Source organism: Canis aureus, chromosome 16 (genome assembly GCF_053574225.1).
Source record: "Canis aureus isolate CA01 chromosome 16, VMU_Caureus_v.1.0, whole genome shotgun sequence".
Taxonomy (NCBI): domain Eukaryota; kingdom Metazoa; phylum Chordata; class Mammalia; order Carnivora; family Canidae; genus Canis; species Canis aureus.
Genome location: NC_135626.1, coordinates 31,269,080 through 31,284,281, shown reverse-complemented (window position 1 = coordinate 31,284,281; position 15,202 = coordinate 31,269,080). Strand labels below are relative to the sequence as shown.

The following is a 15,202-nucleotide window of genomic DNA, read 5'->3' as shown; positions in this document are numbered from 1 at the left end:
TGCCCTCAATTCAGATAAGTAACCTCTGCTTGCTTGGATACTTGACTGCTCTTTCATTCCTCTCCTTAAAGAACTATCAAAGAACCCCGTTTCCCACCCATATCCAGTCTTCATATCTAAGTCCATCTCTCATATCCAAGTCTATTTTGCCTGATTGTTTATCCCACTCTTACCAAATTTTTGTGTCTAGACCTCACACACTGTACCAAAGCCTTACAGAATTATAATAAGTCTTGTTCCTTTGTTTCTGATTTGCCCTTTCCATTTCCCTCTAGAGTCATTTTACTTTGAAATATAAGTCTTGTTTCTAGCAAGAAGTATCACAGATTTAAGCACATAAAATACTACAAGATTTAGCTTTTTGTGTTCAATTGTTATGAAGAATAGGATGGACACACCATATTTGTTGAGAGTCAATCCAATGTATTAAGCTTTTAGACTTCTTCTGGTGTACTGGAAATGTGAATGTTCCCAATTTGACTCCTCTAAAGGAAATATTGCTGAAAATCTATAAGGTTTCTGAAATTTGAGGTAAGATTCATGTGCCTTGTGTTCTTGCTCAAGAAGAAATAGCATGAATGGCATTGTTAATAAAGAAGCTCCATTATTCTCAAAAGTTTAACTTAAGACCAGTTGATTGCCAAAGAGAAAACATGCTGAATCAATTCATATGACAAGTACTAGTTCATTTTCCAAGAATGTAGAAACAGTAACTTGGATTTGGTTCAACCAGTTTGCTACCAAATCAACAATTAGTATAAAAAGGACATATGAAAATAAAACGCAAGGAAGTGGAGGAAATTAAAATGCAAGTAATGCTTTCCTTTTCCTCAGGTTAGACTCTAATGTTTCATGGTCTAAGAACACATAAAGGTTGAATGACCAGAAGTCATGAATTCAGAGAAAGGTCAAAACAATACTCAGGGGTCTACCAACTACCATATCAATAAATTCCTTGCTATGCCACAATGATTTATTTCCCTGTTTCACTGATTTCTATGTCAGAATTAGGAAAATGCCTTCAGCATCCAAAGGTGCATAATCAAAAATAGACTGCAAAAGAGACTTCATTATAAACAACAGATATAAATTCTGGCAAACTTAAAGAGAACATGATTATTGGAAAGATTGTGGATAGCTAACATAATCAATGGAAAGAGTGCAGAACTAGGCTCTGGGTAGCAGGACCATACCAAGACATATAAGTGTTCATACTGGAATGAAGAAGCTTTAAATATTTTCCACGTTGCCACAGCACCACCAATATTGAAAGAAAGAAACTCAATTAGTCAACTTTATCATATGTTCTAACATGCCCACTCCTTGGAGAAGGGATAGAAGATCATGCTGATTAATAGTGCCACCTGGATCATCCATAATTAGAGAAGTTGCTACTGAGGGGTGCCTGCATGGCTCAGTCAGTTAAGTGTCTTTGGTTCAGGTCATGGTCTCCAGGTCCTGTGATTAAGCCCAGGGTGGCAGACTTCCTGCTCATTGGGGAGTCTGCGTCTCCTCTTCCTCTGCCCCTCTCCCACACTCTCTTTCAAATAAATATAAAAAAAGCTTAAAAAAAAAGTTGTTACTCAAAAGTTAATTGGAATGCTATTACATAAAAAAAGTGGTGGGCTGGGTAATGGACACAGAATCGCTAGATAAGCAAGAAATTTCTACTACCTTACCCAATATATTTATGTAAGTTACTTTCTCATTATTTTTCTGTTCAAATGCTCCTGGGATGGTCACTCAGCCATTCAGAGGCATTGTCCTGTCAATACAAACAATCCACAGCATTCTTACAACTGAGTATTCAGGACATGGGATGTGCTAATGTGGCACATTATTTGCTCTGCCCTTATAGACCATGATTCTGAAGAAAACCAACAGGTTGACTTCTGTCCCTGATAATAAATTCAGTGTTTGTCAAATTTTATAAATGTTTTAGCAGAAAAGTTTGAGGGATTATTCTCCTCAGAAAGTTTCTCTACCTCTCCAGAGTCCTCCAGAACAAGGGGGGGAAGAAAGGCTTTAACCTCAACCACAGATAGGTTTCTCCCCCTGGCTATACTGAATTCTCCTTAGGCAATCACTTGGAATTCAAGACAACTTTTTAGATCTGTCTTGAGAGTATAAAGGAAGGAAGAAGAGAGGGGAAGGCCAAGAAACAATGAGGGAAGTTATGCACATCTGCTACCCATTTGGACTGCAATTGTTTCACATGCACTAAGACAACTAACCACGATAAAGCAAAAACATCTGTTGTTCTGACCCCACAGTATGCCAAGTGACCAATGTGACTGATTCCTCTAAATGAAATTAATGAACTAATTAGTCTTCTATTGACCAGTCTGAGAATTTATACTGGAAAATGATAGAAGATTATGGAATTCAGATAAAATCAGACTGAGATTTATATCCCTGTACTTCTATTAACAAGACAAAGGAATATAACCCTTCTGAACCTTATTTGGTGTCTATAAAGTGACTTTATTTTGCTCCTATTCAGTAAGATGATGTTTGTATAGTGACTTGTGCTTTATAGATGCTCAGCAATGATCATTCTCTTTTGTCTCTCTGGTATAATTAAAGGAATAAACTCTGGAACACACACAAATGTATACTCTTCTATATTCCTCACTTATTAACTAAGCATTGGTTGCAAGTCTACACTATGCCGGAAACTGCTCTGGAGACTGGGTATATCCTGGCATACAAGTCAAAAAAAGTTTCTTCCTCATGAAGTTTATAAGGCTAGGGAAAGATAGTAGCAAATAAGTAAATAACTACAAAATAGAGAAGAATAGTAGTGAGTGCATAGATAATAAATTCACTATATAAATAGTTAAAGATGGCTGCTCTGAAGAGGTAACATTTGAATAATAATAAAAGCTTACCTTGGATAGATATGGAGAAAGATCAACCAGATAGAAGCAGCAGCAAAGATTAAGGTCTTAAGTAGCAGTGAGCCTCACATTTTTGAAGAACAAGAAGGCCAGCATTAGTGAAGCTTAGAGAGAATGGGATAAACCATTAAGAGAGATCACAAAGCGGGCTCCTGCCAGATCACATAGGGCCTCATAGGCTCTCATGTAGAGTTTAGATTTTATTCTACTCCAATGAAAAACCATGGCAGGGAGGGAGTCTTAAGAAAGTGAAATGATTTGAATTCTGATTTAAAATAATCACACAGACTACTATGTGGAGAATAAATTATTGAAGACCATTATCATCCCCACACTAAAGATATTTCCATTTCCATTCTAATCACACTCTTCCAGATACAGTCTAGGTTACCTGTGAATCTCTTCAAATGCATATTGAACATGAAATTTTGAGTACTATCTAAGCAGTCCCAAGTATTAAGAAACTATTTACCTGCTTCTTTGTACATCTATCAACAAAATCTAAGGTCATATTCACTTTTTAAAAAATAACTGCATGTCAAGATGAAGAGTTACAGACTGACTCCTACTTGAAATAATTTTAAAATTGGGCAAAATATATGAGACAAAGATTTTCAGACATTGTGTGTTAGGTAGCACAGGAAAATGATCTCTAAGAGAAGAAAAAACAAGGTAAGTCCTATAACTGCTCTAGCTTATGACCTGCAAAATTTCCACTGACTCGAGGAGCTAAGTTTGGGAATCAAGTCAAGGTGGCAAGAGTTCTCAGAGCAAAGTACCTAAGAGAGGAAGGCTGCAGATAAAGAGCCCTGGAGATCTGTAGAAAGTTTCCCCATGCAGTTTCAGCTGAGAACTTAGTGCATATAAGCAAGAAAACAACCTAAACTCTGGGAAAGAATCATCAACAAGGACTAGAAGGAACAGTCATTAGAGTTCACATGGGGCCAAAAATAGTTTGTGTCCCCACCAGTCAGAGTGTAAGAACCATGTGTCATGCATCAAGCATTGAATAGAGTATCTAGAAGGATATTGAGTCAATAACAGAGAAAGATTAGACTATTAGACTAAAGTTTACTCTCATTCCACCTTAAAAAACTTAAAAGCAAACCTAGAAAGGATCCAACAATTTCTGTGTAATTTAACTGCATTTCACAATAAAGCCAAAAGAAAAAAAAATCAAAAGGGAAATTAGAAAGTATTTTAAACTTAATGAAAATTTTTAAATATCAAAACTGGTTAGACACAGCTAACAAACTTAGAGGGAAATTTATATGCTTAGTATTTACATATAATATAAGAAAGGCCCCAAATCAATAATCTCAGCTTGACTTTAAAAACTAAAAGCAGAAAACAAAAATTAAACCCAAAGTGAGCAGGAAAAAAGATGAAGTAGAAATCAATAAATAGAAAATACAAAAGCAGTAGTGAAAAATCAGTAAAACCCAGATCTGGTTCTTTGAGTAGATAAATAAAAGCAATAAACCTCTAGCCAGACCAATTAGTGAAGGGGGGGAGGGGAGTCTGAAAGAGAGAATAATTACAGATCCCACAAATATTAACAGGATAAGAAAATATTATGAGCTATATGCCTATAAATTTAATGAATTAGATGAAATGGACAAATTTCTTAAGACACATGTAATTAAAATTCATTCAAGAATAATTACATAATTTGTACAGTCCTATACCTACTAAACATTTTGAATTGTAATTTAAAAACATTTCCACAAAAGGAATTCAAGGATCTGATAGTTTCACTAGTGAATGCTACAAAACATTTAAAAAGAAAATAATTCACTCAGCATAATACCCTCCAGTTCCATCCACGTTGAAGCAAATAGTGGGTATTTGTCGTTTCTAATGGCTGAGTAATATTCCATTGTATATATAAACCACATCTTCTTTATCCATTCATCTTTCGATGTCTCAAGCAGAGCTTTAGACTTCCAAGATGGCCCATAAATATCTGTTGAATGTAATTGAATAAGGAACGAATTAGAAAAATATTTCATCAAGGTAAAATGTATTTATTAATTTATTTACTATGTATTTATTGAGTACTATGAAAATGTTTTTGGCCAAAAAAAAAAAAAAAATACATCCAAAGAAGCACGATATTATTTTAGAACAACAATTCATCTCCCTTGCTAGTAAAGACCAGATTTGGTCAATAAATAATTGATAATTTACTGCCTAAAATGAATTGTGAGGGGTGTGTGTGAGTAGCATAGTCCGTTAAGTGTCTAACTCTTATTTTGGCTCAGGTCATGATTACAAGGTCATGAGATAAAGCCTTGTGTCAAGACCATGCTCAGCTCTCAGTCTGCTTGAGATTCTCTCCTTCACCCTCTGCCACTCCCCCCTCTTTCTCTAAATTAAATAAATAAATCTTTTAAAAATTTTTTTAAAAAAATAAAAAAGAAAAAAAGAAAAAGAAAATAATTCTACACAAATTTCTTCCAGAAAACTGAATACAGGGAAATATTTCATAACTTATTTTAATAAGGCCAGAATTAGGGGTGCCTGGGTGACTTAGCTGGTTAAACAGCTGCCTTTGGCTCAGGTCATGAGTCCTGGAATGGAGTCTCATGTTTGGCTCCCTGCTCAGCAGGGAACCTGCTTCTCCCTCTCTTCTGCTCCCCACCCCTAGCTTGTACTTTCTCTCCCCCTCACTCTCAAATAATAAAATCTTTAAAAAAAAATGAGGCCAGAATTATCTTTATACCCAAATCAAACAAAGACACTGAAAGAAAGCAGCAAATAAATACCCCCCTTAAATATATCAAAATCTCTTAGTGTTAGCAAATCAAATCTAATAACATTTAAACAGAAAAATGCACAATGACCAAGAAAGTTTATCTTGGAAATGTAAGGCTGTTTTAATGTTTTAAAATTAGTTAATGTAACTAACCATATTAACAAATTTAAAAACAAAGACCATGATCATCTGAATAAATACAAAAAAATCATTTGACAAGATCCAACAACCATTCCTATTTAAAACTCTCAGGAACGAATGGTATTTCCTCAACCTGATAAAGAGCATCTACAAAAACCTTAGTTATTACCATACTTCATGTTGAATATAGAATGCTTTCCTCATAAGATTGGAAATAGGGCAAATGGTATCTATAGTCAGCCCTTTTATCGTTTTGCCCTTTTACATTTTACTGAGGGTTCCAATTGGTACAATGAGTCAAGAAAATGAATATAGGGCATCTAGAGTGGAATGGAAGAACAATCTTTATTTGCAGATGCCATGCTTACCTGAGTTGCAAATCATACAGAATCCACACAATCAGAATTAATGGGGATAGTAAGATTTCAGGATAAAGGCAAAATAAAGATAACTCAGTTGTATTTCTATATGCCAACAATAAAACAACCAAAAACTGAAATTTTTTTATTTTTATTTTTTTAAAGATTTTATTTATTTATTCATGAGAGACAGAGAGAGAGAGAGAGAGAGAGAGAGGCAGAGACTCAGGCAGAGGGAGAAGCAGGCTCCAGGCAGGGAGCCTGACGTGGGACTCAATCCTGGATCTCCAGGATCCCACCCTGGGCTGAAGGTGGCGCTAAACCGCTGAGCCACCCAGGCGGCCCGAAACTGAAATTTTAAAATATCATTTAAAATAGCACAAAATAGGAAATACATTTTTTAAGATTTTATTTATTTATTCATAAGAGACACAGAGAGAGAAAGAGAGAGAGAGGCAGAGACACAGGCAGAGGGAGAAGCAGGCTTCCTGCAAGGAGCCCAATGTGGGACTTGATCCTGGATCCCGGGATCACACCCTGAGCGGGAAGGCAGATACTCAACCACTGAGCCATCCAGGCATCCCAAAATATGAAATACTACAAAATATGTTTAAGATCTAAAAACTAGAAAACAATGCTGAGAAAAATTAAAGACCTAGAGAGATGGATGTATATTCTATGTTCATTGATTGGATGATTCAGTATTACTAACATGTCCACTCCCCCAAATTGATCAACTGATCAATTCAACATCAGTCAAATCTCAGCAAGCTTTTTGTTTGAAATTGACAGAATTATTCTAAAACATATGGAAATGAAAAGGACAGACCATTAGCCAAAACTTTAGGAAAAAAAAAAAAAAGAAGAAACAAAGATGCATACTATCTGATTTCAAATCTTATTTTGAAGCTATAGCAATCAACAGTCTGCATGTGTAAGTGTGTCATCAATGGAATTTTGACCAAGGTACACAAACAATTCAACAGAGAGAGAATAGTCTATGATAAATGGTACTAGAACAACTGAACAGCTATAAGGAAAAAATAAACCTTTACCTCTATCTCCTACAAAATACAAATTTTAACTAGAAATGAATCACAAAACTAAATTTGAAAGTTAAAACTATAAAACTTCTACAAAAAATTTTGAGAGAAAATCTTTACACTGTGGGTATGGAAAAGATATCTTAAAGGGCACAGAAAGCACAAACTATAAAGAAATAATAAATTATATTTCATTAAAATCCAAAAGTTCTGATCTTCAAAAGATTTTGCCATAAAAAGGAAAAAGTGAGCCACAGACTGAGAAAGAAAAATCTTTGTACGAATCTGTCCAACAATGACTTGTATTTAGAAAACATAATGAACCACTCAATAATAAACCCAATAGAAAAACGGGCATAGAGTTTAATGTTTAACCAAAAAATATTTAGAAACACATAAAATGCATATCATTAGTCACCAGGGAAATGCAAATTCAAATCATAATGAGATACCACTACTAGAATGGCTAAAATTAAAAGGACTAAACATACCAATACTCAGTAAGGATATAGAGCACCAGAAAGTCTCTACACTACTGATGGGTAAGTAAAATGATAGAATCACTTTATAAAAATAATTTGGCAATTTTTTTAAAAAGTTAAACATGGGGGGGTGGGCAGGGCAAGATGGTGGAGGAGTAGGGTCCCCAAGTCACCTGTCCCCACCAATTTACTTAGATAACTTTTAAACCATCCTGAAAACCTATGAATTCCACCTGAGATTTACAGAGAGAACAGTTGGAACGCTACACAGAGAGAAGTATTTTCGCTAACAAGGTAGGAAGGCGGGGGGAAAAAACAGAAAAGAATCCAGTGGGGGAAGGGGCCCCCGCGAGGAGCCAGGCTAAGGAGGGCGGGGAGAGAGCCTCAGGGACAGGAAAGCCCCGCCCCAGGGAAGTAGGAACTTAAAAAATCCGCACCAGATTCTTCCCAAACGAAAGGCATTTAGCAGGGAACTTGGGCAGAACTGCAGGAAGGACAGTGGAGCCTCCAGTCTCCCGGAGTCACTAACAGAGGAAGTGCGCCTCGGGGGAGAGCGCGCCACAGACTGTGGGCCGAGCGGGGGAAGGGCTGGAGCGCACGGGGCCTGGGGGAGAAGCTGGTGGGTCAGGCGGGGGTTCCTGGCGGAGGGGCTGCGCCCTGCTGCCTACGGGAGCCAGGGCCAGGAGCGGGATTCCAGCAGCACAGGCCCCGGATCCCAGGACGCTGGGGGACACAGCCCAGGATCCTGTGGTCCCCCCCGGGACAGGAGGAGGTGGGGAGGGCACAGGACAGGAGGACGCTCCTGCTGCGGGGCACTCCCCGCCCCCAGCTGTGCAGATCAGTGCCCCCACCCCTGGAGCATCTAGGCCAGTGCGGACTGGGAGCTGCGGGAGTTACTGTGGGAGCTGACTCCAGGGCTGGAGAGCTAGCCAGTGTCACTGTGTCCTTGGGAGGGGCAGGGCCACCAGGGAACAGGGGCCTCACAGGATAAACAGCTCCCACTGAGCCATGCACCAGCATGGGGTGGAGCATCTCCCCCAGGTGCACACACTTGAGAGTCAGCACAGCAGGGCCCTCCCCCAGAAGATCAGCTGGAAGGACAGGGGAAGAGCAAGTTCTTGACTGAGCAGCACTGGAAAGCTCCAGGGGAAGTCAAGGGATTTACAGTATATAGAACAGAGGATACACTTCCTTTTTTTTTTTTTTTTTCTTCTTCTTTCCAGTACAACTCCTTTTTATATCAGACTGTAAATTTCCAATTTTTTTTCTCCTTTCCCACCTTACCTACAATATTTTGCCACCTCTTCATTTTTAAGATTCTACTTTTTTGACTTTCATATTTCTACAATTATAGATCCTAGATACATTTTCCACTTCTAGATTCCCTTCAACATACTCAATTATGGGAGATATACAAGATATGTTTTTTGTTTGTTTTGTGTTTGTTTTCTCGCTCTCATTTTGTTCTACAATGGTGGAAGTTAATACCTTCTAAAACATGACCAGTATACACCCAGAACCAAGTGGTATACCGTGCTGGTTCATTCTGTGAGATTCTTCATTCCCATTCTGCCCCCCTCTTTTATCTCATTTATGTTTTGGTGCTCAATATTGGGGCCCTCTACAAGTATTTCTGGTATAAATAAATATGGGACTGAGCATCTTCTAACATACAGAACTTAATATACTCAGAACCAAGAGGATCACCCTTAGAAACCCTCAGGTATACTACCTTCTCCCTCCACTACAACTTCTGCACCACCACCATCTCCCAGTACCCCCCCTTATTTTCTTCTCCTTTTTCTTTTTTTTTTTTTTTTCTCTTCTTTAGGGTTCCTAGCCTTTTATTTTTTACTACTTTGCTTTAAAATTTGTTTTTCACTTTAATGGTTCCTTTGTTTTATTTCATTTGATCTTTGTTTTCAATTTCTGGTCTCTGACCTTGTCAGAATCATCAAGGGTGAAATTTACTTAGGTGGTGGTTGATATTCTTGACTCAGCCCACTCATACAGCCACTCTGCACTGAGCAAAATGACTAGAAAGAAGAACTCACCACAAAAGAAAGAATCAGAAATAGTACTCTCTCCCACAGAATTACAGAATTTGGATTACAATTCGATGTCAGAAAGCCAATTAAGAAGCACAATTATAAAGCTACTGGTGGCTCTGGAAAAAAGCATAAAGGATTCAAGAGACTTCATGACTGCAGGATTTAGATCTAATCAGGCCAAAATTAAAAATCAATGAAATGAGATGCAATCCAAACTGGAGGTCCTAACAACATGGGTTAATGAGGTAGAAGAACGAGTGACTGACATAGAAGACAATTTGATGGCAAGGAAGGAAGCGGAGGATAAAAGAGAAAAACAATTAAAAGACCATGAGGAAAGGTTAAGGGAAATAAATGACAGCTCAAAAGGAAAAATCTATTTTTAATTGGGGTTCCAGAGGGCGCCCCGAGGAACAGAGGGCCATAAAGCATATTTGAACAAATCATAGCTGAGAACTTCCCTAACCGGGGGAGGGAAAGAGGCATTCAGATCCAGGAGATACAGAGATCCCCCCCTAAAATCAATAAAAACCGTTCAATGCCTCAACATTTAATAGTGAAACTTGCAAATTCCAAAGATAAAGAGAAAATCCTTAGCAGCAAGAGACAAGAGATCCCTAACCTATATGGGGAGAACTATTAGATTAACAGCAGACCTCTCCACAGAGACCTGGCAGGCCAGAAAGGGCTGGCAGGGTATATTCAGGGTCCTAAGTGAGAAGAACATGCAGCCAAGAATACTTTATCCAGCAAGGCTCTCATTCAGAATAGAAGGAGAGATAAAGAGCTTCCAAGATAGGCAGAAACTGAAAGAATATGTGACCACCAAACAAGCTCTGCCAGAAATATTAAGAGGGATTCTGTAAAAGAAAGGTGAAGTCCAAGGAAACAATCCTCAAAAACAGGGACTGAATAAGTATTATGATGACACTAAATTCGTATCTTTCGATAGTAACTCTGAATATGAATAGGCTTAATGATCCCATCAAAAGGTGCAGGGTTTCAGACTGGATAAAAAAGCAAGACCCACCTATTTGCTGTCTACAAGAGACTCATTTTAGATCTAAGGACACCTACAGCCTGAAAATAAAAGGATGGAGAACCATTTACCATTTAAATGGTCCTCAAAAGAAAGCTGGGGTAGCCATCCTCATAGCAGATAAATTAAATTTTATCCCAAAGACTGTAGTAAGAGATGAAGAGGGAGACTATATCATACTTAAAGAATCTATCCAACAAGAGGACCTAACGATCATGAATATTTATGCCCCGAATGTAGGAGCTGCCAAGTATATCAATTAATAACCAAAGACAAGACATACTTAAATAATAATACACTTATACTGAGAGACTTCAACACCGCACTTTCTGCAATGACAGATGTTCTAAGCACAACATCTCCAAAGAAACAAGAGCTTCGAATGATACACTGGACCAGATGGATTTCAGGTATTTGCAGAAGTTTACATCCAAACGCAACTGAATACACATTCTTCTCAAGTGCACATGGAACTTTCTCCAGAATAGACCATATACTGGGTCACAAATCAGGTCTCAGCTGATACCAAAAGATTGGGACTGTCCCCTGCATATTTTCAGACCATAATGCTTTGAAACTTGAACTCAATCACAAGAAGAAATTTGGAAGAAACTAAAACACATGGAGTTTAAAGAGCATCCTTCTAAAAGGGTCAAACAGGAAAATTAGAGAAGAATTTAAAAGATTCATGGAAACTAATGAGAATGAAGATACAACCATTCAAAATATTTGGGATACAGCAAAAGCAGTCCTAATAGGTAAATACATTGCAATTCAAGCATCCCTCAAAAAATTGGGAAAAACTCAAATACACAAGCTAACCTCACACCTAAAGGAACTGGAGAAAGAACAGCAAATAAAACCTACACCAAGCAGAAGAAGAGAGTTAATAAAGACTCAAGCAGAACTCAATGAAATAGAGGCCAGAAGAACCATAGAACAGATCAAGTAAACCAGGAGTTGGTTCTTTGAAAGAATTAATAAGATAGATAAACCATTAGCCAGCCTTATTAAAGAGAGAAAAAACTCTAATTAATAAAATCATGAATGAAAAAGGAGAGATCACCACTAATACCAAGGAAATACAAATGATTTTAAAAACATATTATGAGCAGCTATATGCCAATAAATTAGGCAATCTAGAAGAAATAGGTGCATTTCTAGAAAATCACAAACTACCAAAACTGGAACAGGAAGAAATAGAAAACCTGAACAGGCCAATAACCAGGGAGGAAATTGAAGCAGTCATCAAAAACCTTCCAAGACACAAAAGTCCAGGGCCAGATGGCTTCCCAGGGGAATTCTATCAGATGTTTAAAGAAAAAACAATACCTATCCTACTAAAGCTGTTATGAAAAATAGAAAGGGATGGAATACTTCCAAACTCGTTTCATGAGGCCAGCATCACCTTAATTCCAAAACCAGACAAAGACCCCACCAAAAAGGAGAATTATAGACCAATATCCCTGATGAACACAGATGCAAAAATTCTCAACAAGATACTAACCAATAGGATTCAACAGTACATTAAGAAGATTATTCACCATGACCAAGTGGGATTTATCTTCCAGATGCAAGGCTGGTTCAACACTCGTAAAGCAATCAACGTGATAGATCATATCAACAAGAGAAAAAACAAGAACCATAGGATCCTCTCAATAGATGCAGAAAGCATTTGACAAAATATAGCATCCATTCCTGATCAAAACTCTTCAGAGTATAGAGATAGAGGGAACATTCCTCAGCATCTTAAAAGCCATCTACGAAAAGCCCACAGCAAATATCATTCTCAATGGGGAAACACTGGGAGCCTTTCCCCTAAGATCAGGAACACGACAGGGATGTCCACTCTCACCACTGCTATTCAAAATAGTACTAGAAATCCTAGTCTTAGCAATCAGACAACAAAAAGGAAAAAAAGGCATTCAAATTGGCAAAGAAGTCAAACTCTCCCTCTTTGCAGATGACATGATACTGTACATAGAGAACCCAAAAGACTCCACCCCAAGATCGCTAGAACTCATACAGCAATTGGGCAGTGCGGCAGGATACAAAATCAATGCCCAGAAATCAGTGGCATTTCTATACACTAACAATGAGACTGAAGAAAGAGAAATTAAGGAGTCAATCCCATTTACAATTGCACCCAAAAGCATAAGATACCTAGGAATAAACCTAACCAAAGAGGTAAAGGATCTATACCCTAAAAACTACAGAACACTTCTGAAAGAAATTGAGGAAGACACAAAAATATGGAAAAATATTCCATGCTCATGGATTGGAAGAATTAATATTGTGAAAATGTCCATGCTACCCAGGGAATTTACATGGTTAATGCAATCCCTATCAAAATACCATGGACTTTCTTCAGAGACTTGGAACAAATCATCTTAAGATTTGTGTGGAATCAGAAAACACCCCAAATAGCCAGGAGAATATTAAAAAAGAAAACCAGAGCTGGGGGCATCACAATGCCAGATTTCAAGTTGTACTACAAAGCTGTGATCATCAAAACACTGTGGTACTGGCACAAAAACAGACACATAGATCAATGGAACAGAATAGAGAACCCAGAAATGGGCCCTCAACCCTATGGCCAACTAATATTTGACAAAGCAGGAAAGACTTTCCACTGGAAAAAGGACAGTCTCCTCAATAAATGGTGCTGGGAAAATTGGACAGCCACGTACAGAAGAATAAAACGAGACCATTCTCTTACACCATACACAAAGATAAAATGGACGAAATATCTAAATGTGAGACAAGAATCCATCAAAATCCTATAAAAAACAGGCAACACCCTTTTTGAACTTGGTCACAGCAACTTCTTGCAAGATACATCTATGAAGGCAAGAGAAACAAAAGCAAAAATGAACTATTGGGACTTCATCAAGATAAGAAGCTTTTGCAAAGCAAAAGATACCGTCAACAAAACTCAAAGACAACCTACAGAATGGGAGGAGATATTTGCAACTGACATATCAGATAAAGGGCTAGTATCCAAGATCTATAAAGAACTTATTAAACTCAACAGCAAAGGAACAAACAATCCAATCATGAAATGGGCAAAAGACATGAACAGAAATTTCACCAAAGACATAGACATGGCCAACAAGCACATGAGAAAATGCTCCACATCACTGGCCATCAGGGAAATACAAATCAAAACCACAATGAGATACCACCTCACACCAATGAGAATAGTGAAAATTAACAAGACAGAAAACAACAAATGTTGGAGAGGATGCGGAGAAAGGGGAACCCTCTTGCACTGTTGGTGGGAATGTGAACTTGTACAGCCACTCTGGAAAACTTGTGGAGTTTCCTCAAAGAGTTAAAAATAGAGCTGCCCTACCACCCAGGAATTGCACTGCTGGCGATTTACCCCAAAGATACAGATGCAGTGAAACGGCAGGACACCCCAATGTTTCTAGCAGCAATGTCCACAATAGCCAAACTGTGGAAGGAGCCTCGGTGTCCACTGAAAAATAAATGGATAAAGAAGATGTGGTCTATGTATACAATGGAATATTACTCAGCCATTAGAAATGACAAATACCCGCCATTTGCTTCGACGTGGATGGAACTGGAGGGTATTATGCTGAGGGAAGTAAGTCAATCGGAGAACAAAAAACATTATATGGTCTCATTCATTTGGGGAATATAAAAAATAGTGAAAAGGATAAAGGGGAAAGGAGAGAAAATGAATGGGAAATATCAGAGAGGAAGACAGAACATGAGAGACTCCTAACTCTGGGAAATGAACAAGGGGTGGTAGAAGGGGAGGTGGCGGGGGGGCTAGGGTGACTGGGTGATGGGCACTGAGGGGGGCACTTGACAGGATGAGCATTGGGTGTTATGCTATATGTTGACAAATCAAACTCCAATAAAAAATATACAAAAACAAGTTAAACATACTTTTGCCATACAGCTCAAGCATTCCACTCCTATCCAATAGAAATGAGAACATATATTCACATAAAAATTTGCACATGAAACCTCAGAGCAGCTTCACTTATAAAAAGCAAATACTGAAAAATCCAATGTCTATTAACTTTTGAATGAATAAACAATTTATGGCATACTAAAGGACGATAAAAGAATGAACTACTGATATATACATCAATATGGATAAACCTCAATTAACACTAAGTGAGGAAAGCCAGGGAAGGAAGGAAGGAAGGAAGGAAGGAAGGAAGGAAGGAAGGAAGGAAGGAAGGAAGGAAGGAAGGAAAGAAGGAAGGCAGGCAAGGAGGGAGGGAGGGAGGGAGGGAGGGAGGGGAGGAGAGGAGGTACTCTATGATTCCTTTTGCATAAAATTCTAGGAAATCCAAACTAATTGATTGCTAGAGACAAAAATCAGGTCATTTATTGCTTTGTGGCCTAGTACATTTTTATAAATGTGCCATGAGTGCTTTAAGAGACTATA

The 15,202-nt window shown here is 38.0% G+C and overlaps 1 long non-coding RNA gene across 1 annotated transcript in view; it reads right to left on the bottom strand.

Moving 5' to 3' along the window:
- Positions 1 to 4,610: 4,610 nt before the first annotated feature.
- Positions 4,611 to 15,202, bottom strand: part of LOC144285308 (uncharacterized) — a 135,892-nt gene continuing 125,300 nt past the window's right edge. The window contains exon 5 of the long non-coding RNA XR_013353616.1: positions 4,611 to 4,866. This is a non-coding gene — a long non-coding RNA (uncharacterized LOC144285308). The remainder of the gene's footprint in view (positions 4,867 to 15,202) is intronic.